Below are 26,254 nucleotides of genomic sequence, written 5' to 3'. Positions count from 1 at the left end.
CATCCCAGGAAAAGGAAACAATACGATTATTTTTTGCAACAACTAATTAAAAGTATCACATTAACACATTGTGTTACATAAGTACATGTGTGTATTTGAGCTGAATGAAAGTCATCAAAAAAAATATTTATTTTATGAATTTTTCCTATTAAGATAGTGAATAAAAAAGCTAAATTTAGTCAAAATAAACTTTAGTTAAATAATTGTAAGTCAAGTGATCCATTTCATTTATTGCCAAATACTGTATTTCTTCAATTAAAATTGCTTAAAAGACACCTGAAGGGAGATTTGAATATGTATCCACATTTAACATGTCCTGCTTGATTAATACAATTACTATGCATTTATTAGTAAATTCCTTTAAAATGTCACCATTTTATCTTTTCACAAAATCAATAGCAACAAAAATGTACATCTGTTGATTGTACACGAACTACCAGAATTCTTCAGAATATGTGTGTTTGTTTGTTTTTCAACTAGTTCTCCCTTGTGCTCCGTGTTTTTCTTTTTCCCATACCGGGTCTTTGTATTTGGGGAAAGTTGTTATTCAAAAACATTTTCATCTGCAATATTCAGAGCGTGAATAGGCAGAGACTAGCAGCTCGTCTCAGGAGTCAAAAACTAGATACAATGTCTTCTGCAATGGGATGGCCAATACAAATTGTCTGGCGCACCTATCCAATTAACACCCTGCCTGCCAATCCCTGTAAGGTCACACGCCGACTCCCATGGCACGCTCTACCTGTCTCTCCTGCTCACAGCACATGCCCAGCCTCAATATAGAATTAACGCCACTTTTCACCTGGTCACGCTGACATGGCATAGATTAGACTGGTGCAGCATTGAGATATGCACTCCAAATGAGGTCACCTGGGGTTAAGATTTCAAATGCAGTGGGGCTATTGTTTTGCCACTTCTTTCATATTAATTAAACTCTGAGGTGAAAATGTTCTTTACTAAAGTACCACTTAATTCCTTCACCAGTGAACAGCTGATAAGACATTTAATGATCACCTGGATGTTGCAACTTATCACTCCAGCTAAGACCCCAATAAACCAATGAGGCATTGGGGCTAAATGTTTCTTTTGTGTTCGTAGATTATCTGAGAATTATATTTTTTCACACAATGCATGAAAAAGAGGATTTATTTTCTTGGCCTTCCATTTAACTTAATCAACCAAACAAAATTAAATCCAAAATGTATTTTATTGTTGTAGTGTATCGATAGTATTCAATAATTTCCTCCTTATGGCTTTATTTTATCTAAAAGACCATGTCAACATAGAGTTTGCCTGTTTAGACAGTTTATGGTGCTTTGCCATTGTGAATATAACTAAAATCTCACCACTTGCAAAATGGCAAAAGTGCAATTTCTTACTATAGACACTTATAGTTTTGGCCTGGAAATGGTGCTGTGACAGTCAAGTACACAAAATTGTGGGATGAACATCAGAGGTCCGAATGCTGCCTTTGGTTCTTGAAAGATGTAAGTCTTCAACTTCCTGCAGATATCAACAGCTTTACCACCGCCTCTGTTCTTTGCTCCATCAAGGGAGCCACTCTTTCATTTCAAGCTGCATTCCTTTCAAAAAAATCAGAGACCAACAGAAATCAAAAACAGAAGAAAACTCCTGCCATTTTATGTTGGAACTCACCAACAGCTTTGGAAAAAACTGGCTCTTGCAAAGGGCAAAGCTTTCCGTATCATTAGTGAAAGAAAACATAAGTCTGCCATGTGTTGTAGACTTAAAATTTCATGCCTTTTAACATAAATAAAAGCACAAAAAAAAAGAAAACGGTCACAACTGGATAGCAAAGGATGAGTTTTGGCTCCTTTACAAGTTTTTGCACCTCAGACTTTAAAACGTGGTCAATACATTTTTTTTGTTTTTTTCTTTACATTTAATTTACTTTTTGTCATAACAATTAGCATAAGGCATTAGTTATAATTTTTATTATTTTTATTTTTTTACGTAATGCATGTTCAGTAACTCTTGCATGACAACAGACTTACTGACCAAAATCTTGGTGGATAAAAGTAACTTAAAGTAATAGTGCTAACTATTACAAGTAATCTGTTATCTATTATACATTAGAAATAACTTGCACAACACTGGTGATTAAGACCGTCACCACAACTTGTGTCATATCTGAATAATGTCAATGTTTTTCAATGAATTTAATGCTTTTTAGAGGAGAGGCATCTGCATGTATGATGGTCAAAACCAAGATGTTTTAAATCACAGTGTCTGGAAAGATTTTACAAAGTCAAACCTCAGAAGGTCAAATCCTCTACCACATGTGTTTGCTGTGCAAAGGAATGGCTGGCTTGGCTGCCATGACACTTGTTGCACGATTCCACATCAAATAAATATCTAGGGATTTCATAAGTTCCCCATGATTTACTGTTTACAACACAGCACATTTAAAACATATACACTTAAAAAATACTACTTGTAAAATAGTCTACTAGTAAAACATTTTCTTAAAGGAGCTGAAATTAAGGTAATTATCCACAAGTTGGATGCTTGTAAACAATCAAACACTGTTTTGAGCCAAGAAAAAAACTGATTGCTTACTTTTGGATTTATTGGTTGGTGGCTTGTTTTTGTAAGAACTGCAAGATATTACCATTCAGTAATCATTTTTGTTTGCTCAATAACAAGAATTGTTTTTTCTTGCACAATTTGAATTATCCCGCTTATACCATTGGTCACTTACAAAAGAAATAAATATGCAATCTGTTTTTAGTACTTTACTCTTGTTATTTTTTCAGTTTAGAACGATTTTTTGACAAAAAGCGGACTATTTAATATGTCATGCGGCTTGTTGTCACGTGACAACGCGCTGAGCTGGCACCGACCTCAACAACAGCGGTAAATGAAAGAGAAATGTATGCTGATGGGTTAAATAAAGAATGAGTTCAGAGAGAAAGTTCACCTCTTACCGCTTGTTTTTGTCCAGATGACAACCCTAAAGTTTGTTTTAAAAGAGCCAGCACAGTGATAAAGAACATTTAAGCCATATGACTGGAATTTCTTTTGTAGGTGTGAATTATCACAGTGGATTATGTAAGAGTTAATGGCCGACGAAGTATGCATTATCATTTTTGAACGCACGCCGTGGAAGCCTGAGTGCCTTAAAAACTGATCATGCATTCTTTGAAGGCCATTGACCCGCTTATACCATGGTCACTTACAAAAAAAAAATATTAACCAGTTTTTAGTCCTTAAATCTTGTTTTTTTCTGATTTGAATTGCCTTTTTCACATAAAGCGGAATATTTGTTACGTGGTGCGGCGACAAGGCGCTTCAGTCAAGATTCGCCGAAATAAAGCGATATTTATATGCTGATAGGTTGAATAAAGCATCAGTTCAGAGAGAAAGTTCACTTCTTACTGCTTGTTTTTGTCCAGATGATGAAGCTAAAGGTTGTTTTAAAGAAGCAAGCGCAGTGATACAGAAGATTTAAGATAAGCGACAGGAACTTCTTTTGGGGCCGTGCGGTTATCACTGTGCATTATCACTTTTTAATACACACCCAGCAGCCAATCAGAATAGAGTATGAACCTGGACCATGGTATAACACTTTTTAATACACACCCAGCAGCCAATCAGAATCGAGTATTCACACAGACCATGGCATTATCAGGATTAATTCAGTAACGCGTTAACACGCAATTAGAACTTTAACATGGATCCATGGTAACACCAATGGTAACATGGTAACATCCATGAAGCTAGAGATAGTTTTGTTCTCTTCATATGTGCCTACCTTTAATGTTCATGTGTTCAGAAACTAATCCTATGGATGTCTTTTGTCCAGTTAAGACTATGATACTCAAATGCACATGTCCACCTTTGGTATACAGATAAATACATCATTCAACACATCATATTAACTTTCACCTATGCTGGTCAAGGGGTGAGGATCTTAGTCTGTATTGACATTTTCTGTCATAATGTTCATGATGAACAAGCATGAAGCCATCTATCAGAGTGCTAACGTTTGACTGAATCTGGGTCAAGTAATCGCACAGTAATCTAAAGCACACAAGTAAATCTAAAGCAAACCAGGAAAAAAAAACACTGACTTAAAGTGTTTGAATTCCCCAGTCTGCCCCACTTCAAAAGCTAGCAATTCCACGAAGGGACCCAACAGGGACGTGGGACCTAACCTAGAGTCTCAAATCTTATTTTCCTCCGTTTTTGTCACTTAATTCCATTTTACTCATTAAATCTATCATTCCTATGCTAAGTTTTGGCTTATTCAGGTTTTGGTTGGCACTAGTGTTCAGTAGGTCAGAAAGTCTCATCCTGATCCTCTTGAGAGTGATTGATTCATTTCTCTATAGTCAGGACCAACCAAAGAAAATGAGTAAAGAACTTTAGTCAGGACTAAAGTGCTACATATTAAAAGTAGCAAAGTGAGTAGTGCGAAACTGAAAACATAACAACTAATAATGGTGTAAGGAGGAGGCACAGACACTTTTCACTACGTTATAACGTTACAATCAGAGGATTAGCAGGACTAGCTGGTTTTCGTCTTTGTGCTTCTGTTCCCCAATTTGGTCAGACAACATCGCCTCCAAAATAAGCAGCTTTTTGAACTGCGTGATTGTTCCAGACAGTTTGGTTCACTACAATATTTAATTCATATCTGAAAAGGCTTTGTGTGAAAGCAGATCAAACCAAATGAAAGTGTAAAATCTATTTTTTATTTTATTTTACCCTTTTCAATTGCTTTGTCAATAATTTTAACAATGGTAAGATGTGTGTTCATTTGTCTACATTGTCTACAGCAGTGATATCAACAACAATGCCGACAGCTCAAGGGACATAGCCATCGCCTGCTCATAGTTAGCAGTTGCAGAGTGGGAGATGAAGTTTCTTTTTAAAAACATACAATTTCTGGCACACAGTCTGATCAGCACAGAAGGTCTAGCGTACTGAAAGATATTGCTGCTTTTGCAATATTGGCTCCAGAATGTCTCAGCACCTCCAGCATGTGCACAGATTTTTAATATTGGGACTAAAGCTTGAGACCACTGCTGGTAAGTAATATGTTCATTGCCCTTTTTTTTTTCTTGCCTGCTCCTCGTTGTCATTTTATATCACTGTGGTCTTGGTGAGATGTAGACATTGAGGCTTTTACGTCTATTGTTAGCAGCACCACAGCTTTTTAGAAGAGAAGATACAATCCCAGGCAGTACTGACTGGGTTAAGGCATGTTAGCATAGTGAAAGGCACCACATCAATGTCAACACCATCCTCCTGACAAAAGTGAAAATGACATGAAGCACGGGGCACCTGGCATTCATTTAATCTAGTCAGTGTAAATAACATTACAGCCTTATAATTTCCAGTTTCTGTGTAGAAAAAAAGAAACTATGTCTTAACCACTGATGACATCAAACGTGTCATTAAAGAGATTAAATGTATGTACTTTTTTTTCATTTTATGTGACATTATTTTCATATCAGTATCTTGCTGCCTTTTTATCAATTCAACACAAAAAAAAAACATTGAAATGGTTTATTTTGAAAATTTGGCTTGTGATGTCACACATTATTGAATTCTGTAGGTTATTTTATTTATTTATTTATTTTTAAATCTACTGCTAATAAATTATCCTAAAACTAAAGTATGCAATATTTGCAACTAAAATGCAAGGAAAACCAGGTAGAACTTGATTTGAATGAAAAGTTGTCAAAGACTTAAACTAGAGATTTCAAATGATGCAAGTAAAATAATAAAACTCAATGAACACTGGATATTTTTTACTATTAATAATATAAAATAATAGCACTGTACAAATCAATATCACATCTCTACTCTTGCTCTGCACCCACCTCTGTGGATTCCTGCAAACATCAACCGACCAGTCTTGGCTCTGGTGAGCTGAGCTTCTCAGCAAAGAAATACTCTTTACTTTACCACAAGTCAAGGGTGCAAATATGATCAGGGCAATGTGAGGCTTTTAAACAACTGCTTTATGGAAAGAGGTGCAGCTTGACTACACTGCATGTAATTTGCAGATTCTTTACACTGTATTGTGTACACCGACAGGTTTGTGATTTGTTTACACTTCATGGGTGTCTAATTGATTAAGATTAAAGGAAACGGTTTGTCAGGCTGTCGGGGAAAATTCCTGGCACATTTCTAGTCACATGTGCCTCTCCTTTTAAAGTGCAAGTAAACCCTCTAACTACACACCTAACATAAGCCAACACAGGCCACACGCTGGCCTGCATGCTGGTTCACATGCACTGCATGACACAGCAGCTGAATGAAGCCATCAGATACTTACTGAACAACTGGGAGAGTGCCTTTGCTCTGTGTTCCAGGGAAGTTTGCCAAGTCTGCACACACGGGGACTCCTATTGTTGTTTTTAAAAAGTAATTAAACCAACAAAAAAAATGAAGCTTTTATTGTTTTAGTGCTTTTAGTGTGTTTAACCTGCGTGTAGAAGAGAAGCACATGAATAATCAGCATAGAAATTATCATTAATATGTCATTAAATTACTTTTTTTTTAAACTGCTTAATCATTTCCCCATTTGTAATCAGAGCTCTGTCATGAAAATGTAATAAATGAATGACATAGCTGAAACTAATTTGTTTTAATTAAACCTTAAACTTGAAAGCTGCAGATGAAGTCAGCTGGATGGCAAAGAGGGAATATTATGTCAAAGTCTGAAGTGGTTTCATTTTTTTTGCTGCAAGCTAAAGCAAAACTATAAAGTACAAGGACATAATTCTGTTCTACTCTGCTGTCCTTGATACTGGACCACTGAGTTTTAAATAATGCATTAAAGGGATTACAATAAAGAGAAAGAGAGCTGCTTTCATAGAAATGAAAGTTCCTTTACTAACCCACGTAAAAAAAAAAAGAAAATGCATTAACTCCTTGCAGCCCAGAGTGAATTACAAAAGACTTGATATATTTCCTTTTGTATCGTCCAGGTTAAGAGAGTGTTTGGCTTCCCTTACAGTTTGTGGTAGCTTATTTTTTCTGGCAAAAGGTGTTTGAGGCCTACTGGGACCACTTAAAAGTTTATGCAGAGCACTAGCCAAGTTGGACAAAAAAAGCCTTGAAGTATACACACACTGGCCCCTTTCTCAGAACCTCTCAGCTCTGGCTTGGGGGAGTGTTGTTGGTTTATGAGAGGGAAAATAGCCCCAGCCTTCTGCAAAAGTGAACTGGGATTAGGGCCTTTGTTCGGCCTACAATGGTGAGGGGAATTAGCAATAGTTGTAGGCACTTAGAAGAGCTCTCACACAGAAGCTTATCCCAGATTTTGGACAATAATCATTTGAATATCAACAGTGTTTTGCAACTACAGCGCTAATGTATAAACCTCTCTCTTAAGGATATCGAAATCCCTGAAAACATTATTTTGCACTGGCTGCACAACATATATTCCCAATTTTTAATAGAAATATTATTTTGCAAATACCTACTTAAAAGAAAAGACATAAAAATATGCAGACAAGCAGAAGAGATTTTTTTATGATATATACTAAACCTTTTGGAAATGTAAGATAACATAACATAGAATATTCTGCTTGTTGAGCCAGTTTTTTTAATCAAAATATTACACACTGTTCTCCAGAGTATATCAAATAAATGTTATCAGGAATCAATAATTGAATTTTATAACTTCAGTAAAGATATATCTATATATATGTGTATATATAAATATAGATAGATAGATAGATAGATAGATAGATAGATAGATAGATAGATAGATAGATAGATAGATAGATAGATAGATAGATAGATAGATAGATAGATAGATAGATAGATAGATAGATAGATAGATAGATAGATAGATAGATAGATAGATAGATAGATAGATAGATAGATAGATAGATAGATAGACACACAGCATTTCTTTTATTTAACGAGTTTGTCATCTTTCTGATGGCTCCATTAAGCTCGTCTGGGATGAGATAATTACACTGACTCACAGGACTCACAGAGGAGGGAAAACTTTTGCCTCGGTTGAGGTCTCACAAGACTGGCTTCAAAAAGTGTGATGGCCTCAGCATTTCTGCTCACACTGTGAAAACGTATTGTCCAAATCACAAAACATTGAGTGAGATCAGCAGACTTGTCAAGAGGCCCTGACTTGAATATGAATGATGAGAGAAGAACAGGGTGGTCCTAGTGCTGTTTTGGTGTTAGGCAGGTGAACATAAGCTCAACTGTCCCCACCAGCTGTCCATGGCTAAATTAGCAAAGTTTAAAAAACAAAAAAGGAGGGAAAAAATCCCTTCATTGGCAATTTCATTTAAATTAGCACCAGTTTAACTCTAAAAATCAACTGAATTATTGATTTTTTTTATTGATTTTTTTTACTTTTTATTTACCATGTTTTTATTTGACATTATGATACACGATCACAACTCTTCTATTTTAAATTAGATTGGCCGTAAATTGAAATTACAAGAGGTTTTTTATTTCAAAGTGAGCCCTTACATGCATTTTCCTGTCAGAATGAAGAAATTAAGACATAACACATCCCATTCTTTCCTGTCTTCAGCACATGCGAGCACGCTAGCTCAATTCAGTCAAGTGTCTGCATAGTTCCCGCTTTCAACTGGATACAATGATGCACTAGATGAATAAAGTTATCTCTGCAGCTGAAAGGGATGTTGATGGTGGGAGGGAACAGGGAGGTTCCCCTATATGCCTGAGCTGAAAAGAGCTCGGCTTTGAGAGCCGGTGCTGCAGGGGTCAGGGCCCCTGGCTGCTTTTAGGGGTTAAAGGGACACCAGCAGGCTGCACTGGCGCAAGAAGCCTAACAAAACCCAATCACGTTAAATAAAGACATCTCAGATTGGACGTTGACAGATCCAATCCCAAAGTTGCTGAACACATTTGGTTCAAACTTTGCACTGGTTTGTATCGTTTGTCACATTCAGAGTGCCATCTTACTTGAGCATGATGTGAAAATGTCTGTTTTTTTTTTTTTTAATCATTTTGAGTTTGGGGTTGGAAATCCACATTTGCACCAGGTAGGATACTTTTAACGTCTTCCTGATGCTATAAGTTGGATGTAATAATTTATAGTGATAGTCAACAAAACCCTTTTTCTCATCTTTAAAGAAAAGATCGAATATTCTGAGAAAAAATAAACTATTTCAAAGTCTTTGGAGATGTTGATTAAAAGCCAGCTGTTATTATAAAAGTGGCTTATTGATAGTATTATTTTGCAATGGCTGTGGGAATAGCACTTCTGTGCTGCTCTCAAAAAGAAAGGACATTCCGCCTTGTTTGCCATTGAGTTTAAAGATTTCATAGGGCGCAGAATTTTTTTCTCTAAGTTTAAATTTGCAGGGGGTAAGTAGGATAATAATCAGGCCACATTATAAAGAATTGATGGTTCATTTTCCCTGTCAGCAGCAGCAGAGCTTTGCCCAAAGATGTGCCGACCTGTGCAGATGGGGTTCAAAGCCAATTTCCATGTTAAAAACTCCACACGCTTCAGAAATCCCTCTGACTGAGTCTTGTTGATGAGAGAATGACAGGCCTGTCTTTTGAAGCAGGTCTGCACGTGTAACTAGATGGAAGTGTACAACTGTACAACAAACGGTCCAGCCTTGTTTGAGTGTAGTAATAGTGTTGTTTTCATGCATACCCAGAGGCAATGACATAAAGACAAAAGACGGCACGGAGCATGCTGTCAGATTGGAAAGTATGGGCCATTATATGTGTCATACAGTAATTGCACAAACTGTAAAAGGTAGTGCTTTTTATTTTCTTCCTTTCATCCACTATGTGTCAAGTGTCATTACAAAGCTTTAATTTCTTGCCAGAAAATCAGCAAAGCCATTCATCATCAGCTTCCATTTAAATTTATTTCCCTTCAGGCTTCGTTTTTTTTTACCCCGTCCTCTCTGCAGAGTCTTAAGAACAACAAGATCTGTAAGAAGAAGAATGTTGGGATTTTTTTTTTTTTTTTTGTAAACTTTTGCAACAAAGTAATTTAAAAAAAAACAAGAGAAAAGAGAAAAAAAAATTCTGCATCTACCAAATGTCATCCTCTGTATCCTGCGGACTGCAGCCTTTATGTCACCCTTTGTCCTGCTGCCAGCTACCTGAGTTTTTTTTCTATATGAAGAGACAAAAACATGAAGTGTGCATTGTGCACAATGTCGGAATTTTTTCCGTGTGTTGCGTGTAGAATTAGGTCTTTCTTAAGCCGTCTATCTTAATTGCAATCACATATTCTTCAAGAAGAGCAGCAACTAGAACAGTCTCATTTTTTTCCACTGTTCTTTGTTCCCCGTTATCACCCGACTCTGTGTAATGCTGTCTGTGCTATAAGCTTGTGGGTGTCTGCGCCATGGTGCTGGATATATTATAGCCATTGAAATGCCTGCTTGCTGCAGAGTACTAAGCATGGTGAAAACACAATCTCAGCGGGCTCTGTGCAACTAACAATAGATAAAAAAACATGATGACTTATTAAACACAGCCAACCTGCAGCATGGCTTTTCTCATTATCTTTTCAATTCCCAGCCTCTAAAGCCTATATGGGTCTGGTGACAAAACTCTTGCCATGTAATTCTCTCTCAGGCTCCTTTCATCAGCTGGTTTCGCCTAGAAATATGAAGCAGATTTTATCATACTCTATAAATTCACAAAAGGCCCTCAACTTGCCCCCCATGGAAGACATACCTCATCTCAGTGTTGTGCCTTCACTATTGCTGATCCCAGTTATTTGATAAGAGTGTCTCTCCTTTTTAATGATTTGACAGACATCAGACATGAACCCTATAGATAACGCATTTTTAATACACTTTTCTTTGCTTGTTTACACCGAGCTGTTCAGAACCTATCTGTCAGATCATTCTCCTTCAATAGGTAACATTTATTAAAACTGGAGCAGCTTTCACAGGGCTGGCGTTTGGGCTGGCGTTTCACATCACACAAAGTGTTGGCAACTTTTGTAGCTTTATTTTATAGAGATATTTTGGATACATATAATGTCAGCATATTAAATAAAAATTGCTCTAAAAATAAATGTTAAGACAGTCAAAAAAAAACAAAAAAAACAGATCATTAAATATGAAAGAAGTACATCTTAGACATGCTACAAATTACTCACTTTGGATCTAGAGGAGAAAATGCAGTATTAAGACAGTTACTGTCAAATAAATATAACAGGATTGAATTGGTGATAACGCTCCTGTCATCTATTTCTCTCATGTGGATTCTTGCATGTTTGCAGTATCCTGGCATACAGCAGCCATTGTTTTCTTTGAAATGTTTTGACTATGGTGTCACTTCTCACAACTTTCATCATGGATTGGTACCTAATCAATTGAAATGCAGCTGCTTTAGCCCCAAGCCTGGATGTAACTTTGACCATGCTTTCATCAGCACAGCCTTTTAAAAATAGAAATCCAGCTATGATACAAATTTCAGTTTGAAATGGATATTCATCTTCCCCACTGACTGCTAACACCATTGAAAAAAGAACACATTCAGGGAAACGATAAAAAAAACTAAAATAATCAAATAATTAGCTGATATATAGATTTTTTTCCCCATGTCTAAACTGGTTAAAATTTAAGATAATTGTGGCTTATATTTCCTTACATTAGAATTAATGCTTCATGTGTCAGTCAACACTTTCCTAACCTCCCTCCTTTGGTACTAATTAGATTTTTTACATTATAATGTCTGATCATGCCACAAGGTGTGGCTCCGTCAGTCAAAACAATTGTGCAGAGATTCCTGCCTAGTAACGGTCTGTGGACCTGCGTTGCATAATTATTTAATATTTGCTATCTTCTCCTACATAAAGAAAATATTATCTGCAATAATCGTTGTCATCATCATGATTCTCTACAAGGTCTGTTGGCTCCAAATAAGTAATTTAGTTGTAAAGCAGCTTCATTTATTTTTCCTATTCATTTTTCTTCCTATCATATATCTAAATACAAATCTTCATTTTATAACTGACAGCTTATTACCTCTGAGCAAATGCTGATAAATTTAATTCCAGCGTGTTAGGTTCCATTTTCCAATCCCATTATCCTTTAATATGCCAGCATCATGTGGGAGGAGATGACGTACAGGACAAAAACTGATATTATTTTTAATATTATAATCATTATTTATTTTGTATATATATTATTAAGAGTGGTGGGGATGTTGGACATTTTTTAAGGTCACTTACATTTTTGGATGTAAAGACAAATTAAAACTTTTTATTTTAAGTTTACGTTTTTTGATTACTATCTTTAGCATGTTAATATTTATTTATTTTGTTTTGCAGTTCTTATTATGTAAAGAAAGTTTTAGGTTTTTACAAGGTTAATATTGTCCACAAAAAATTACACAGTTTCTGCAGAAATGCCTATTTCCTATTTGAGATTGAGCTGTTTTTTAGAAAGATTTTGTAATTTTTTTATACATTTTTTTTTACGTTTTTCTCTGTTGTTGGTGTTTTTTTTCTTTTGTTTGTTTGATTTTTTTTTTCTATGAACCTATATTCTCTACTAAAGCAACCCACCGTCTCGGTTGGGGCCATTTTAGGGAGGCAAGTAAGTAAGTAAACAATTTTTATTAGCTTTGATGTTGGCCTGAATAGCACTCAATTAACAATGTGGCTAATGAGCCCATTAAGGATGAAAGTGTTCTCAACAGGTATGAGAGGACACTGCTGTTTTTGGAGTCTCAGTTCTCAGCAGTGAATGCAGCATGAATAACCGTCCTCTTTCTCAATCGCTTCAAAGGCCAAAGCTCTACAGCCCAGAGAGAAGAGTTAAATAAAGCTTTGCTTACAAATGAAAAAAACTGATAAATATTGAAAAAAATCATGTCAAATCAAACAAACAAAAGTGTATGCAAAAAAAGCAAACAAGTAAGAGGATTATTTTATATTTACATTTTCTTTTTTAATTTGTTTAAATAAAAAAAAACTGAACAAGAACATTTTGGACATATGGAGAAATTCTATAATAGATCTTTTTTTTTTGCTTTATATAAAATATATGGGCCTCTATTTTTCAAAGCCTGAATTCCTCATTCTCTCTCCCTGATTCTTATTTCAGCGCAGTGCAAAAGGAGGCTTATCCATTGCCGTGAAAGCAAAGGTAAAGAAAGAGAGGCTCTGAGGCTTTCTGCAACACCAGCGTTTCCTCTGAAGGACTTCCCACTGAAATCCTCACGTGTGGATTATTTCCACATTATTTGCTGCTGAATTCCAAAAGTTCCTGTTGACTAGCAACAGCAGTTCTGTCACACTGACTGTCTTGTCTAAATGTTTTTGTGCAAGACCCCCCCCCCCCTTTTTTTGTCCTTACAAATCAAAGTTATTTTTGAAAAAGGTCAGTCTTCACATTTTTAAAACATTAAATCTAAATATATAAAAGACACTTTCAATATTGTGTAAATATTGTGAATGCACTTGATGCAATCCCTTTTTTGGTCACATTAAAAAAAATTGAATATGCTTTTATTTTTTCAGTGCAGGTGGAAAATTGAACAGTTTCTAAAAAAAAATGAACAAAAAAAGAGCAAAATGGTGTTTAAAAAACATTTACCGTGCACCGTGAAATTACAATAAGTAAATATGTGATATAAAAGTCTGCTGAATGAATTTATCTATTTGTAAAAACCGGCTTGTCGGGAGAAGTTTCCGAATGTTATCAGTAGTTTCAGCTCAAGAATACCTTGAGGTGTTTTGAGTGTAAATCCGTCTAAAGCTGCCAGCACTGACATACACAGCATATGCTAAATACAGATAAGAGTATTTTTAATAGATCGGCAAAAAGTCTCCCACATAGCTCAATGGATGTGCTTTGAATGTAGTAGATAAGTTGGCTTAAGCTGAATGCTGTATCCCAGCGCAACATTGTGCAACTGGGTGAGCCCATCACAAACTAGCCTTCCAGTAAAGACCACTTCCAGGGGAGGGATTATAGAAAAGCCTTCGAGATCAGCTTCATGTCTTACTAGAGTTTCTGATTATTAATAGTGCTACGTGACAGAAAAAAATAGGCGTTGGCAAGGATCATGTGGAAAAATATCTTAAGCCATTTATTTACCTACAATGTCAAACTAAAAGGAGGAATGATGTTGGGGGACGTTTGGATCAGAAATTTTCTTTCCTAACTTTTCTTCCAAAATCTTTCTTTTCCATTTCCTCTATTAATTTCTCCTAGTCCATAGTTGAAAACATAAATATGCTCTGCTGAACAGTAAAGTAAAAAATTCTGAATGAAAAGAAATTATTTTCATCTATTTTTAATAATTATTTATTTAAACAACTCTTTTCGCTATTCCCTCCAAAATAAATTACCTTTGTCTTTTCACTCTTTTTTGATTGTGAGCAGGGAATTCTACGACCTCCAGCTGAGTTACTTTTTTAAATAAATAAAAAAGGAAAATAAATGTCACAGTGAAACAATTAATAAAAGGTAGATGGGTGGATAGACAGAACAGTGGGATTTGACTGGTTTTGTTTCTTTTAGCGCTCTGCAGGTCATCTGATTGTGAGGTTTGAAGAAATGAGAGGGGCTGATAAGCCTCTTTTATGCTTAGAAGCCACTTACAGAGCTGAAGCACTGACTTCTGTTGGAGGAAAACAAGTCATTTGTGCAGAACTAAATTGCTTCTCTCTAAAATGTGTTCCCCTAAATCCCAATCGTGTGGCTTTTGGCATTAGTTAAAATTTATTTTTTAAGATTTAAGCTTTGCAATTCCATGACTGAAAGATCTCATGGTCCTTTCATTTTCATCCGGTGCCTCCTTTCAGACCCCTGTTTTGATGTTTTAAATCACTGTTGATGCTCTGAAATAATCTGTTTTGATCTTTTCTGAATTATGTCAAAATGAACAGATTTATTACTGCAAAGTAATAATCCTTAAATATTCTCGCCTTACTCTGGGTGCACTACACAAATAAAATAGAATCCAAAATTGCGTTTCTTTCAGTAATATGGAGATGTCCTCAGTTCCCACTAAAAGTCATGAGGGCATCTCTTCTCTGCCTTCTTAATAAGGCAGTTCTGCAGGCCTCTACTGTAATATATTTCCCCAATAATGCAATTCCAGAGCCAGCCTGGCCTTTTGACCGGCACTGAGGATGTGGAAAGCAGCAGGCCGCCTTTGCTAACTAGGCTTACTCTCTAATATTAGATACCTGTCCCTTGGCTTTTCAGAGGGGGGCTTAGCTGTTGATATTTTCATTTGGTCTTGCCAAGATGCGACACCCCCGCTTTAATCTTGTGTTTGACGTTAAGCGCCCTGTTCATGAAGAGTCTCTGTGAACTCCAACCTCCTGGTGCTGCTGTCATACTGAAAATGATGTGGTGGGGTGCGAAGCCAGTTGGTGTATCCTTGACCTCTCTCATTGGTCTGCCAAAGTCTCTCCCCCTGCCCTGCCTAATCAGGTGGGACCCTCCATTTGAGAGCGGAAGATTGTATATTCTCTGTGTCCAGCTGTGTTTTTGGTGGCACAGGTCCCTTTCTTACAGAAATAAAACTGCAATAATTAGTTCATCAAAAAGGTTTTTTTATTAATTTACAGAATGTTTGAGATATTTTTTATTGACATTTTTTTATCATAAATTCTTCCATTCCTCAGGATTGTTATTACAGCCTTTCTTATATTTTCTGGGCTTTTTTTTTAAGGGACAACTTGGGAGTCAAAGGAGTATAGACTAATGAATTTCTCACTACGAGTAACTACCAGCTCACCCAGCTGCTCGCTTCCATGTTTGCATTTTTCGAGATGTTGAGGACAAACAAGCCTCTTCTCTGCAATCATTAAGGAGCATTTCCCTACTGATTGATGTGTGAAATCAATTGCTCCCCATAGCATCCATGTCAGTCTATTACCGCACTGCCTGGTAATGACAGGCTGCTCTCCACAAGATTATAGAGCATTGTCACAAAGCAGCAAGACTTGCTTTCCTTTGTCTGACCCAGTGTGTTTGAAGTGACAATTTTTGGCCATATTTTGACTTTCCATTCTGCTTAAGTAAATTCTAATCTTTTAAATTACTGATTAGAAAGCTAGAAATATAGGTTTCTGTTAAGAAATGTATCTAACAAACTTTTTATGATCATTGTGTTTGCCTCATGGCTCAAAAATAGCAGAACTTTCAATTAGGAGCACATCCTTGATTAGAATTAGTGGTTTTCAGTGCAAGCATGATTGGAGTCATGAAAACATCCCTTTTCTGAGTCGCTGTCTTGCTTTTCATCATGTGAGCGCTGCAGTTCTTACCACTGCCAAACTGACTTGCATCCAAAGCTTCAAGTGCCAGCAGTACTGTATCTCGTTTAGTTTGTGGCCCAGGGATGCAGCCCTCAGCCCTGATCCTGATTACACATGATCAAAGACCGCTTTTTCAACAATTAGATTTTGTTTCAGAGCTTAACCAAGATCGACATGCTTGCTGTTGCACTGTTCATTTGAAATGACTAATTGAAAAGACCAGAGCTTTTGGTAGGTTTAAGGTTTAATGCAACAGTTGTCGTTTCTCTCTGGCTGACCTGAATCATTGGAATACGACTAAAATATATGCTACATTTAATTACTTACAGTAAGTTTGATTGTTAGAAAATATGGAGCATATGAAGTGATTTCCAGCTTTAAGAAAAAAACATTTTTTACAGTTGAAAAACAATAGCATGAGAAGTCAAGACAAAAGACAGCAGCTAATGAGTCTGGTTAGTGATTCAAATTTATGGAAATTTTATTAATCACAGACACCTATCTTTCATCTGTAGCATTTGGTGGTATAGTAATTAAAACCAACAATAGTAGTGCCCGTTGTGGAGAAAGCACACAAGATCAAAGTAAGCAAAGCAGTCAAGAGAGAGTCCCATGTTTCCTGAGCTAGGCCTAGCCGTGGGCAGCGTGGTCTCATTAAAGCCAGACCATGTTGATCATCAGTTAACCTGCTTTGTTTTCTTTCTAATTTGAAACTTGCACAACAACGAATCTCCTCTGGCTCTTCTGATTAAAGTTTGTGCCCCTTGGAGGTGTAAAAAGGCACATAAGTAGAGATACGTTTGATTAGGTTTACCATTGACCCACATGTGCCCTGTAGGATAACATGCCACACATTTTTTGAAACCTTTCTGACCTCATCAGCATTTTTTTAAATTCTATTTTACATACACATAAAATTAAGAACTTAAAATGTGTCTTTTTTTTCATGTGTGACAGAACTTCATGATATTTTTTTCTGCTCTGTTTAAAGCCCAAAAGTTAACATCTTTTTTATTGCATATCGTAATCCTAAACTATGCGATAACTGTTTAAATATGTCAAACTGATTTAAAGAAAATAATATATTTACACTTTTAAAAAAAAGTTAAGCAATGGCTTCAGATTATTTAGTTCACCCACCAGCTCTGATATTAAAGTTTTTAATGACGCACACTCTGGAGTGAGGATTAACTCAAAGCACAGGAAGCCACCACAAAATCCTAGAGCTGACAAAAAGGGAAAACATTAGGCCTATGAAGACAACCAATGATGGCCAGTTCCAACCTTTATTATATGTGTTGGAGGTCATATTTAAAATGGGAGATTAGCTGCTCATCACAATTTTGGTGGATTATCAACTACCTGCAATAAAAGCGAGCCTCATCTGCGGGTCGATAAGAGTTTGACTGCATCTCGAATTAATTTTCTTGAGCTTACAGAGCCAGTCTCCTATCTTGTTATTTATCAAAGCGTTAATCCATAACCAAGCTCATCCTCTCCCCATGGAATGAGTTGGAAAATGTAAAAGCTTCTCTGTGGGGTACTCTTGACTCTGTTGAAAAACGGGAACTAAATTATAGAGTGATTTTGACTTAATTATTTAGGAATTCCTCTGCAGACTTGCTTTGCATTGATTTGCTTGTATTTGTTTTAACAATTTAGGACATACATTTATTCAGCTCTGTGTCCCTTTGGTCTTTGCTGTGTTTACATGGATCCCCAGACACCAGGAACCCTCCACACCTCAGCTGCATCCTCTGTTTGTCTTTTCAAACAGAGGGACCTCCACTGTGGGTGAAATTTGTCCCCGACCTCTGACTTTTGGGTTCAGCATTTGTCTCCAGTCCAGTGACCACAAACAACTCGAGGTTTGCTGTAAATGTCAGTGCAGCGGTGTCCCCGCCCCTCTCCCCGGTGGACCACAAAGCCCCACTCAACCTGCACTAACTGGCCTCTTTCATGGGAGCTTGCTGACCAGTTATGTCAATCGTATGATCTCCTCATAACCTAAGAAATTTGCAACAATCAGACAATGTGTTTTTTTTTACATTTTTAATTTTTATTATAGTGCAAAAGCCCACTTTTGAATGATTATTACATCAATAAGATTTTTTGTTTACAGATGAAAGATTTTAGATGCAAAGCCTTAAAAAAGATGACTCATTTAACACCCAAAGTGCCCCTCAGACATCATCTATCATATGTTTTAGGCATAATAGACTGTAATTCATGTTGTAAAGACAGTATTTGTGTTGCCTCCCGTTTTGGAGCACTTTGGCCCACCCTTCCCCCATCCATAAACACCCACGCTCCCTTTCTTTCCTCTGTGGGCCTCCTGAGGTTGGTGTCTCTGCGTTAGGACTCTATTGTTGCCTACTGCTGGATAATGCCCTTATTAATTGTACCTCTTTGTAAGGTGTCAGCTGTAACCTCAGATTGAGATGGATGGATCTCTGGAGTCTGCTCCCTGGCCTTCCACAGACGCGCTATCTCTGCTCAACACACAGATGCAACAGAGAGCGCTGCCACACTACGACTAAAAGCCTTGATAAAAGAGTCATTTTAATTATTCTGCTGAAAAAAGAGAAATATCTCCATGCAGAAATGCCTCTTTCTGCCATTGCTATAAGGTGAGGCAGCATCTGATTTGGTGATCAGACTTTCGGAGCATCCATAGCACTGAAGGGGTAGCTTTCCCTATTGATCATTTCAATGTGTTGCATAAATACTAGTTAATTAGGTGGATTGAAGCCTCTGTGAGATCAACTGCATTAACATCAAATCCTCTCCCTCTCATTAAAGGAAACAGAGTCAATTTAATTAATGCATATTAATCCCCACTGATGCTCATTTCAGCTGGAAGAAAAGCATGAGTGAGTCTGTCTTCTCCTATTTCTAAAATTCAAGGTTTTTCTAAAACCAAGGGAGACTTTAGTTTGAGCCTTTTTTTGCAATACCTTCATCCATACATTATCCATATTCAGTCCATGATAGCGGTGGGTGGGGGGGTGGAAAGTGTCCTCGGGCAAAAGTTGGGGCACAACCTGGAAGGTTGACAGTGCTCCACAGGCCAACTCAGAGAAAAACAACCATGCATACCAATGTCGTTTTTTAATGATCGGCAAATTCATGAAGAATAATAATGATGTGATTTTGCTGAAACAAACACAGAGACTCAAGAAAACTTTCCTTGATAATGTGCTTCTGTGATGCACATCTGAATAAAAACTAAATAATTTTGATAATAATCATGACACAATAGAATTTTTTAAAGAGGTTAAAGGTATTTCTGGCAGCTTGGGCAAATGCCTAAAACTATTTTATTGCTTTTAATCAGTTTTCCATTTATTCCAATCTCTCAGTAGTACTTCGAAGTCTCTTATTAATTTTAAATTGTTGTATTCGAGCAAGACATCTGGCTTTGTTTTCACTGAGGTCCCCCCCTCCACTCAGCTCCAGCTGTCTTTATGTCATCCTCCTCCTATTATTTGTTCTCTTTCCTGATTAACTCTGGACATTCTACTTGGTGACATAAATTAAAGTTGCAAAGCGCCTTTGCTTCTTACTGTCAAATGTCATCGGATTGTTTTTCCGTGCATCCACGTTTCTCTGAAGATAAATGGAAAACACTGCAAAATAAAAAAAATGAACTAATCTTTAGCAGCACTTTCTAATTAACTGATTCCTTGACCCTTCGAGATTCTTTTAAAGCTCTGGATACACAGTTTGTGTTGGAAAACAGAGGGGATTCGGAACAGCAAAGGAGGAGATTGGAAGTGGAAGGGAAGGGGAAAAAAAAGCAGAAAATGGAGATCCATTCCCTTCAGATCCCATTTAGAAAGGCCCGGCACATTTTTAAAGTGTCAATTGTTTTTGGCTCTTGAAGTGTAGATGGAATGTTTGAAATCCAGTATTAACTGTAGTGCCTGCTGAGTTAAATTACGGTCCCTGGGCTGTGGGGTGGGAGTAATCAATAAGAATACATGAGGCAGTGTGTAATGTGTCTGCTCCTAGCAGCAGGGACACTGTCCCCCTTACCCTGTCCCCCAGCAGGTTAGATAAATATGATACTGAAACAGGGCACACTGGATTATATGATATCAATGTAGAATCAGGGAAGTGCTATTACACTCCCCTAGCCCACTGTGAGTACTATTTGACAAGGTTGGCTTTGAACACGGTAGTGTGTTACTCACTCTGCTTCTTTCTGGTTCCTCTTTTTTCTGCATAATGTGAAGAATCCCAAGTAGGCCGGGGTTCAGCCAGCTCCGCTATGGGGTGCAGCTGGAATATTAGTGGGGCAAGTCTGTGTGTGCTGAAAGTTTGGGGTGTCATATACCTCCAAGCCTCTAAAATGACCCCTACTTGATATGTCTTATCATTTTTATGTCCAATGCTCTTCCTGACACTACGTACTGCATTTACCTGGCTTGGGACAGGCACAACACACTCTGGTTTATGCCCTGTTGGGGCTGCATTTATCTTTAATTTTTCTTTTTGTCTTTCTGTCCATTTGTCCATCTGTGTGTCTGTCTATCCTTACATTTTTTAATCTTTTATTTATTTATGTTTTAGTATTTTATGTGTTCTTTTTGTTTGTTGTGGGCTTTTTTTGGTCTTTTTTTTGTGTCTTTTTTTATTTTTATTTTGTGGATTTTTGCAGATCATCACACTTGGGGGAGTAGTTGGGGTATTTTTGCCCATGCATATCCGGTCTTGATCCTAAGAGGAGCATCTGGAAGATTCTAGTGTTTTTGATATATATATTTTAAAGAGAGACTACCAATAACAAATTGAAAAATCAATGCGCGATTGATTTGATTTTTAACAATCCTAGTTTAAAGCGTTTTGCCTATTGATGAGAGGATCTTTATTTATTTCTGGCAGTGACCTCCTTCAAATGTCCGACTAATTAAGTGACATGCAAATGCTTACCAGTTGCTCATACAGTACTTTCATATCAGCTCTCCACTCACACTATTGATTACCTCTCCCTCCTCTGCTGTGAAAGATCAAACCTGGCATGTCTAAAAGGCCATTACCAGTGTCCACTTCAGATAACCTGAGCTGACCTGAAACAGGTCACAACCCTTCTGCCCTCTCCAGCCATCGAGCCTCAGACTCCTCCTATAAGGGGTCGTTATTATTCCTGTGTTAAATGACACATAGGGTCAAGAAAGCGTGTCACGTGTGAATAATCCATGTTGATGCAAGACCCCAAGAAATTACATGCTTTTGTTTCATTGGCACAATGACTCTTCCTTTATATTCCCTCTCAAACAAATGTGTTTGTGTTCATTTTGCTGAACACAATCTCTAAAACATCCCCTCTCCAGGGAATGTTGCAAGAAAAATTAAAATTCTTTTTTTTTTTTAAAGACAAAATTGAAGTGCATTTGGACTCCAACAAGTGTGCCTGTATGTATTTGTCACACTGCTTCACTCTCCAAAGCTCATTTGCATTCCAAGAAGAATCAGCGCATGAACGCATTTTTAGGCCAGGTATTAGTGGCACTGCAATTGCTTTCACACAAAAGATTTGGCACAAGCTAATTTGCATGTAATGTCAGAGTCGAGCTCCTGATGGAAGTTGTGTGCAGCATCCCTGTCTCTTAGCAACACCCTTTCTCTCCTGGCATCTGAGTTGAACTGATTTGCTCCCTGGCACTAATCTTTAACCAGGAAAATTCGGAATGCAACGCCATCAGGCATCCTGCATCTTTCACATCTGACATCCTTTGCTCCCTACTTGTACCCTAAAATTCAAAAATCACCACTACACTTGAAGCAGGGAAGAGCGATGCCACTCAGTTTTCTCTGATTTCCAGCAACTTTGATTTTGGTGTGGAGGTGTAAATATGTCTGTGAAGAGGATAACCTAAATTAGAAGCAAATAAGCAGGTAATTGGAGACACCTGCAAAACAAATGGCATGTTGGAAGGGTGGAGGAGGTATAAAGGAAGACCTCCACCCATTTATTGGTCAGCCTTTAAAAAGACAGGATCTGGGGTGTTGAAAAAAATGACTTTCGTCCTCTTCCATGGTGACTGGATCCATATGCTGCCAAGATGTTAACAGAGGGTCAACTTTGGGACAATAGTATCCATCACTGCTTTCACAACTGCGTCCATCCTCCAAGCTAAACGGCTTCTCTGCTTAAAAGAAGAGATGTACTCCAAATTACTGTTTTGGCAAAGGCACCCAGCCATAAAATATGCTGTAATTACCCCTCTGATGATTATTTCTATCATCTCGGCCACTTTGGTCACATGCGGGTCTTTGCTCAGCCCATTTAAACTTTCCGTGGCAGGTCAGATCCATGCACATCTATCACTCACTCCTTCACATCCTCATCCTTTTTTTCCCCCTTACAACTTCTTTTTTATTTATTTATTTTTTCGCCCCCCCCCCCCCCCCCCCCCTCCCCTCCTGCTCATCACCAACATCCAAGACATAACAGGTGCTGGGTGGACATTAAACCTGCTGTTTTCCGTATCCAAGCATGCCGTGTTTCACGACTCATTTCCAGGAGAAATCTGGCTTTGAGGATGTCCGCCTGGGGAAATATCTCTGCGCGCCGGGAACTATTTCAGCTCCCGCTGCTGCTGCACCGACATTAAAACGTACATCAGGCCACATAAGTATACGTCATAACACGCACATTAATTATTATTGTTGTTATTATTATTATTGTTATATTTCTGTCTGATACATATATTTAATTTTTAAATCAAACTATTTATGTATTTGTTGGTATTTGTATTTGTATGTTAAAATTCATTTCGATTTTGGATTGCTTTTTTTGTGTTTTTTTCTGTTTTTATTTTTTATTTTTGTAACTAAAAAAATAAGTATAATAGTATTTTTTTATTATTCTTTTTTTAGTCAATGTCGTTACCGAGAACCGTCTTTGCGTTTGTTTGACTCCAATTTCACTCTATTAATTTTTGAAATATTTTCTTTTTCTTTTTTATTCTATAGTTTTTTGCACCAGAGGTGGTTCACTGAAGACTGGCGACGTGTTTAAGTCACTTTACTTTCTGTTTTTGTCTGGTCGGAGTCCGAAGTCTGCGTCCCCGCTGGAAGAGGAGGGCCGATGCTCCTTTTCCATCCGTGCACCTCTCTGCTGCTCCGTCCGTCCACGCCAGTGGGCGCGCGGCTTTGTCGCGCCACTTCAGCGACTTCAACATCACCAAACGACTAATTGTTACCCTTTATTTGCCTCTCTGTCCGCCCTCTCTGGACCTGGGGGTGTTGTGCAAAATTGTATTTCCATGAACTGTTGTTAATTGCAAACCTCTTGCGCGGCGTTTCGACGCACGCAGCTATAGGAGAGTGAGACAGACGACAGCACCTGCCCTGTCTGTCTATCTCCGGATCACATACGTCTAATTTCTGGCATATTCCGCTGAGAAATGTCTAAATTGGGACTGAGATCAGAGGCTATGATTGTCTATTCTATTGGTTTAGATTGGGTTGCTCAGAGCAATTCTGAGAACTTTTATAGCAATCTACAGATTGCAATGATGGAGAGCCCTCGATGTGGCGCTGCTGATTACATCAGCCAGACTGTGCCTACCTTTCATCAGGTATTTATTCGTTCTGAATACCTGCAGCATCTATACGTATTTGTCACTGTCCATATAGGGAGGATGTCTCCATTACTGACGGAGAGATTAACAATCTGACAGTTTCATTTCATCCATTTATTCATTCACTCCTTTGCTTCCACGCTGGCAGCATTTGAGACACACCGTGCATTTTTATTACACACTCGGATTTTACACTTTTTGTTGTTGGGTTGCTGGTGGCCACATGGAGACTATGAGTGGAGTTACTTGAATGGGCATCCTGCAGAGTTATTATGCCTTCCAGCTGTGGAGGGAGGGTTAATGACAATAAAAGCAACAATCATGCAAATTAAAACACCACTAAGTACATTAATGTATGTCTTTCAGAATAAATGTGAATTAGCTGCATTTGTAATGCATTTTCATGTCATAAAAATATATTATTTTTTTTTCTCTCAATAAAATGTTGTTGTTTTTTTTTTAATAATGTCTTCCTTCGCCTCTGACAAAGATGTCAGGCATCCCTCTGCACGCGGTGATCACTATCAGCTTGTGATGTCCTCGTGAGAAGCAGCTTTTTGACATATGGAGATCCTTCCTCCCACAGCCACACCTGACCGGCTCTCCTCTGTCTGACACAGATCATATCACACAGCTAGACTCCCAAAAGGCCCACCTTTGCAGTGAAACATGTCGTCTGGCCATGTCCCCACCTGCTAAACCCAAACATCACTGTTAGCAAAGAGAGGTCAGGAAACTTGCAAGTCGGGTATTTCGGGCCCTGTTCTCTAATCAAGTATTCATGAAACAGCAGTGGGTGGAAAGTATAGGTTTACATGACACTTGTGGTTGCCGACTTCCCCCCTCCCCCCTCGCCACCCCCTCCAGGCAGACAGGCCATCATTCCTAGTGTACTTCCAGCAATGATATCAAAAAGGTTTTTTGGTCAAGCCAAAGAGAGGTCACTCTAATAATACCCAAGGTCAGTGGTGGGAGCCAGAGAGTCTCCCAGTCATTATTCATTTGTTCACAGAGTTAATGACAGTTGCAGGGGGAATTTGGAGCCAGTAGCCATGTGATGTCACCAACACATGCCAAGGGATTAGGAGGGCAGGCAGGGGACAAGAAGTGAGGATTATACAGAAACGACAACAACCTTTACGACATCACCACCCAACTCTGCACGTTGGAGTTACGACAAACGGGATGAGAAGCAGCCAAATGGCTAAAACAATTATCTAAATTTGTCTGTGGGAGATGCTAAACGTTTGTCTTTAGTCTGAGGGAGTTGTTTTTTTTTTCCAAAATAAAGCAAAACGATGACTGGATAAAGGCAAGATGGTGTTGAGAACATTTCATTGCCCATCCGCTTTTCAGTAAAAGGGGTTAATAAAGTCGCAGTGGCTGCATTGAAGTTGTGAAACACAGAAACAGCAGCCTGTGGCTAGTGCGTAGAGAATGAACAATGAACACACCTTACTCAGTCACTGCATGGGCAGCACCACGGAGCGAACAATGAACCCCTCCCTCCTGTCTCGCACCATGTCTGATAATGACCACATCCACCCGCAACTGATGGCACTATTCTTTTATGACCTACATGAGCAGAAATGCAGCTCAGATAAAACAGTCCAGCGGGGATTTTTAGAATATTATCATTCCTGTGAGTGCAACAAAAGAAAATAATTTGCTTTCTGCTTTTTGCTTTCCTCTTGCTTTTTTGTTTTTAAATGAGGTGTGGAAAATTCAAAAACACGTATTTTAGCTCCACTTTTGTCTAAACAGTGGCTGTCTCAAATGATCAGCTGAAGGAGCTGTTCTTTAAGTTTCATCTGCTAGATAATTAGTCTTGAGGCAAAATGCATTTAGACAAATTATGCTGCAGGAATCCACCAATTTGGCCTTTCGACCCGACAGCTAGCATGTAGATAGTAGAATCCCTGTTTGAGCACAAGGTCAGAGAATAAATATGAACTGCGTTTTGCATTACTCTCGTATGAGTGAAGCTGTCAGAGCAATAATATGAGCTTTCAGGCCTACTTTCTGCCACTTGTCCCCCATCCTCAGACCACAGGGTCATGTGAAAATTGAAAGTGACAGTCAAACCAGCATGTTGAGCAGGCTGATTGGACTAAGCTGTCATGGCCCAGATCAGAGCTCTTTAACACCAGGCCAATCAGTGGTCTCTCCGTTTAAACCACTGGCTCTAACTGCAAGGCAGCTTGGGAGAAGAAGAAAAAAAAAACTAGAATCCAGAAAAGTAAGCTCTAGCTGATCCACGAAGGTTAAAAAAAAGTTCTCTGTCTTAAAAACCCAACTTTGAGTTTGAGCAGAGGGCTTTCTGTGAGGCAGGATTTTTAGCTCTCCACCCCATCACTGGTTTCCCATTGTGGTTGCTTGAATGAAAAATGTATGTATCACCTGTTTTGTGAAAGAT

At 38.0% G+C, this 26,254-nt stretch overlaps 1 long non-coding RNA gene across 1 annotated transcript; it reads left to right on the top strand.

The window, feature by feature from the left end:
• The first annotated feature begins 9,033 nt into the window (after nucleotides 1-9,033).
• LOC144992563 (uncharacterized) lies at nucleotides 9,034-26,077 on the top strand. The gene is made up of 2 exons (XR_013656620.1): nucleotides 9,034-22,887; nucleotides 23,228-26,077. It is a non-coding gene; the product is annotated as an uncharacterized LOC144992563 (long non-coding RNA).
• Nucleotides 26,078-26,254: the final 177 nt, after the last annotated feature.

The sequence above is a fragment of the Oryzias latipes genome, chromosome 6 (assembly GCF_053564925.1).
Source record: "Oryzias latipes strain Hd-rR chromosome 6, Olatipes_Hd-rR_3.1".
Taxonomy (NCBI): domain Eukaryota; kingdom Metazoa; phylum Chordata; class Actinopteri; order Beloniformes; family Adrianichthyidae; genus Oryzias; species Oryzias latipes.
Note: the sequence above shows the minus strand (reverse complement) of the source record. Positions and strands in the feature narration are given on the sequence as shown.